The sequence below is a fragment of the Myotis brandtii genome, unplaced genomic scaffold (genome assembly GCF_000412655.1).
Source record: "Myotis brandtii unplaced genomic scaffold, ASM41265v1 scaffold732, whole genome shotgun sequence".
NCBI lineage: Eukaryota > Metazoa > Chordata > Mammalia > Chiroptera > Vespertilionidae > Myotis > Myotis brandtii.
The window spans coordinates 15,726-20,858 of record NW_005370902.1 but is presented as its reverse complement, the minus strand read 5'-3'; the positions used below and the strand labels follow the sequence as shown (position 1 = coordinate 20,858).

Sequence of the window (5,133 nt, the reverse complement as noted above, 5' to 3'; positions counted from 1 at the left end):
TGTTCTTAACATAGCATATAACAAAGAGCTGGAATGAACCCTGAAAGAGTAGTGAGAAGAGGAAAGAGGATTTACAATGTATAGACATTCCCCAGCTGAACCTTAGTTCCAATATGATAACTTCTGTGAGAACTACTGATCTGGGTGAACATACTTTCCTGAGAAGCAAAGGAAAAAATTACTTCATTGTTTTGTCTGTAGATCTGAAATCATACCTAATTAAAAAAACACTCTGTTTTTCTTAACAGAGCATATACTAAGAACTGCAGATGTTAAATTTTGGCACATTTGTGATAAGCTTACCAAACAAAAATTTAAAATTCATTACTTGAACCAGATAGGTGATTGGAGGAAAATAAAAAATAACATTTAATGATAACTGTATTTTCTTTTGAAGAAAACTGATATTTCTTATTGTTTCAGTAATCACTACAAGTTTTGCCTTGGCATTTTTATTTTTTTTTTGGTTTTACTATTAAAAATAAAAAGTTTAAAAGCTCTTCACCTTCTAAAAAAATGGCAAAATAACAAAAATATCCTTGGGAGCAATCTTATGTATACTTTTTTAAAACTGATTAGGCCTTCAAAAAGCTATTCTATTCATCTCTGTTTCCCTACTGAAGAGATCTATTCATATCTTTTGTTCTCTTCAAATGAACAACAGATAACAAAACAATTTACCTGCTGCAAATAAACTCAGAAATTTTTTTTCTCACTCTCAGATTGCCATGAAAGGGGAAGGGAGAAGAAAGAGTCTATTTTAAATCTTATTCTGTTTTCTATTAGTTTATAGACTTCAGACTTACAATACTTGATTGTCATTTTCAAAATTATTTTATCATGATATATGCATGCTGATAGTTGGTTTTTAAAAGGACATGCCAACTTGCTATACAAAAACTTAAATGAAACTACAGTAAAAACAAAAACAAAAACAAAAACAAAAACAAAAACAAAAACAAAAACAAAAACAAAAACAAAAACAAAAACAAAAACAAAAACAAAAACAAAAACAAAAACAAAAACAAAAACAAAAACAAAAACAAAAACAAAAACAAAAACAAAAACAAAAACAAAAACAAAAACAAAAACAAAAACAAAAACAAAAACAAAAACAAAAACAAAAACAAAAACAAAAACAAAAACAAAAACAAAAACAAAAACAAAAACAAAAACAAAAACAAAAACAAAAACAAAAACAAAAAAAAATTAGAAATTTTGGTGCTCTCAGACAACACAATTCTAGAGCTACAGTTCTTAAAGTCTATTGACTTTAGTCTCCTGCCTTTCCACTTCTGAAATGTCTGGATGAATTTATTTCTGATCTTTTCTGCATCCTTGAGTCCATCTGTTATATTTGCCTGTGTTTCCCTTTGCCTTTCCTCATGATATCTAAGCCTTCCTGCATCTCACCTCAAAATCACATACATACTCAGTTTTTATCCTATTCCTAAGGTAGGTTCATGGCTAAATGAGAAAATAATTGAGAAACCTAATTTCTGATTGTCCTCAAAACAGGTATGTCATTTTGGTCATATTCAAGACAGAATTATCAAGTTCCATAACAATTAGATTACACTATTTCATAAACAACAACAAATAAACCTTCCTTCTAAGAATGTAATTTGCATGTCAAAAAATACAGTAAACATATAAAATTTATTTTTTATAATTACTAGAAGAAATTAGGGAAATAAAAATCATTAAATTAAATTCAGAAAATAATTTTTCTAAACAATTTCCTCTAACCATGTATGCATTTTGAAATATTTGTTTTAGATATGTGGCTTTTGAGGCAAGTTAGGGAGAAACAAAGAAAATTCCCTGGCAAGTGGAATGAGGAAACTGAGACAAATGGTTGAACAAAAAGCAGGAAAGGCTGAACAATTAACATCCAGCTAATAAATCACAAGATCTTATTCTCCCTAACTGACAATGCCTAAGAACAGATGGTTTAAATCATCATAGTTAGGGAGGTAGATAACAAAAAACAAGCAGAGCCAAACTAATCTAGATCAAAGGTGAAACTAACTAAAAAAGATAACCGAAGCTCATTGTACCATTATTATAATAAAAATTGACACCATAAATAGAAGGAGACCTCAGAGGATAAACACCATGATTTCTGGAAGGGATCATATTAAGAACAAGACCCCACTTTCAACCAGAAGTTGGAGTCAGAATTTGGTGCCACAAAGCTTGAAGACAACCCCCTACACACACAACTTGGAAACACATAAAATCCAAAGAGCTAGCTAATCATGAGAGCAACTCACTAGTGAATTGGCCCTCATCCACTTAGGCATGTACTCATTGCTTCTGTCACAGTGGAGCCTGCACACTGGCCTCTTTCTTTTCCCTTTTTTTTTTTTTTCTGAGTTCTTCATTACTGAATGCTATCCTTATTTTTCCTTTTTTTTAAATTAATTTTTACTTTTGAAAGTATTACAGATATCCCCCTATTTTCCCCCCATTGACCCACTCCACCCCGCACCCCTGACCAGGCCTTCACCACACTATTTTCTGTGTCCAGGGGTTATGCATACATGTATATAAATTCTTTGGTTAATCTCTTCCCACCCCCACCTCCAAACCTGCCTTCCCTCAGATTTGTCAGTCTGTTCCATGCTTCCATGTCTCTGGATCTATTTTGTTCTTCAGTTTATTTTGTTCATGTGAGTGAGATCATGTAATACTTGTCTTTCTCTGACTGGCTTGTTTTGCTTAGCATAATACTATCCAGGTCCCTCCATGTTGCCTTAAAGGGTAAGAGATCTTTCTTTTTTAAAGCTGCATAGTATCCCATTGTGTAAATGTACCACAATGAGATATCACCTCACACCTGCCAGAATGGCAACCATCAACAAATCAACAAACAAGTGCTGGTGAGGATGTGGAGAAAAAGGAACCCTAGTACACTGCTGGTGAGAATGCAGATTGGTGCAGCCACTATGGAAAACAGTATGGAGTTTCCTCAAAAAATTAAAAATGGAATTGCCTTTTGACCCAGCAACCCCACTTCTAGGAATATATTCTAAGAATTCTGAAGCACCAATCAGAAAGAATATATGCACCCCTATGTTCATAGCATCATTAGTTACAATAATTAAGATCTGGAAACAGCCCATCAATAGATGAGTAGATAAAAAAGGTGTGGCATTTATATAATGGAATACTATGCAGCTGTTAAAAAGAGGCATCTTTCTTTTTCTCTGCTGAATAAAACTTGCTTTGTTTTCACTTTCACCTGAACTGGGTCTTCAAATCTTTCCTGCATGAGTCAAGAACCTAGAGGTTTCCTGACATGCAAAAGGGCCAGCCACTGGCACAGAAGTGGTCATGTAACATACTTCTTTTTTTATATGCTTCCTATTTATTTTTCAACATTATTCTATTTATGGTCAGAGTCACTTAGGACAGACAAATCTGTATTTGGATAATCTAGGTAAATGCAAATTTTTTAAAACTATATTATTGAAACAGAATAATTTTTATAAAAATATTTTCTGATTAAAATTATACTAAATCTTTTTTTTAAAATATATTTTATTGATTTCTTACAGAGAGGAAGGGAGAGGGATAGAGAGTTAGAAACATCGATGAGAAAGAAACATCGATCAGCTGCCTCCTGCACATCTCCCACTGGGGATGTGTCCGCAACCCAGGTACATGCCCTTGACCGGAATCGAACCTGGGACCTTTCAGTCCGCAGGCCGACGCTCTATCCACTGAGCCAAACCGGTTTCGGCTATACTAAATCTTTATGTCATTTAATGTAATAATGTAAATTGATAATTTGAATACTAAGTCAGTTTTATATTTCATTGGTTCTAGAAGTGAGAGAAAAGAGTAAACAAAAAGCAGAGGAATACACTCTAAAGAATACATTTATCTCCATTCTTGTGATAAGCTCTTTAAAGTGTTTTCTAGAGATGGCTTTTATATATATATGCAGCATTTAGTCTCTTAAGTTTGGATCCCTTTATAGTTCTCTAAAAAAATAACTGCATTACTTTTGAACATCGACAAAGTTTCATGAGCCATCATTTAAAAAAAAATTATTACATTCTGAGATCTTCTATTTAGGTCAAGACAATCTAAGCATCACTTGATACCATCTGTACCGGCTTATATAAATCACTTCCAAGTTTCAGAAGCCATGGAGTAACCTACTCAAGCCAAATCCTGAGAACATATGATAGACTATATCAACAGCCATAAATGCTGTGGTAAAAAGTATAGAAATTACATCAAGAAAGGCAGCACTGCTCTTCCTCGGCACTGCCAGTGGAGGTGGCAACCATCTCCTACTTAGCATGATGGCTGCCCTCAGACCCCTTGTGAAACCCAAGATTGTCCAAAACAGGACCAAGAAGTTCATCCAGCACCAGTCAGACCGATATGTCAAAATTAAGTGCAACTGGTGTAAACCCAGAGGCATTTACAATAGGGTGCACAGAAGATTCGAGGGCCAGATCTTGATGCCCAACATTGGCTATGGGAGCAACAAGAAAACAAAGCACATGCTGCCCAGGGGCTTTCAGAAGTTTCTGGTCCATAACGTCAAGGAGCTTGAAGTGTTGCTGATGTGGAACAAATCTTACTGTGCTGAGATTGCTCACAACGTCTCCTCAAAGAACCACAAAGCCATTGTGGAAAGAGCAGCCCAGCTGGCCATCAGTCACTAATCCCAATGCCAGGCTGTGCAGCAAAGAAAATGAATAGAGAGATTGTGTACACATTGTATTTGTGTTAATAAAATCATAAATTCTGCCCCCCAAAAAAGAAAAAGAAAGGCAGTACTGATTTGGGAATGTCTGACCTAATAGAGTAAAGAAACAGAATCTGCTAAGAGTTCACAATGCAAAGGGACATCATAAGTTACTTTAGTATAAAGAATTTATCTCCAACATATTTAATTTCTAAAGAAAAACAGATATTTTTGTAAATGTCTATAATTTGATTGTGAGTATCTACCAACATGAAAAAGTCAGAATATTCTTTATGAATAGGAAGCAAGTTCATCTAGAACAGTGGTTCTCAACCTGTGGGTCGCAACCCCTTTGGGGGTCAAATGACCCTTTCACAGGGGTCGCCTAAGACCATCGGAAAACACATATATAATTACATATT

At 34.5% G+C, this 5,133-nt stretch overlaps 1 pseudogene; it reads left to right on the top strand.

Annotated features, from left to right (window-relative positions):
• Window positions 1-4,319: 4,319 nt before the first annotated feature.
• LOC102250701 lies at window positions 4,320-4,698 on the top strand (annotated as a pseudogene).
• Window positions 4,699-5,133: the final 435 nt, after the last annotated feature.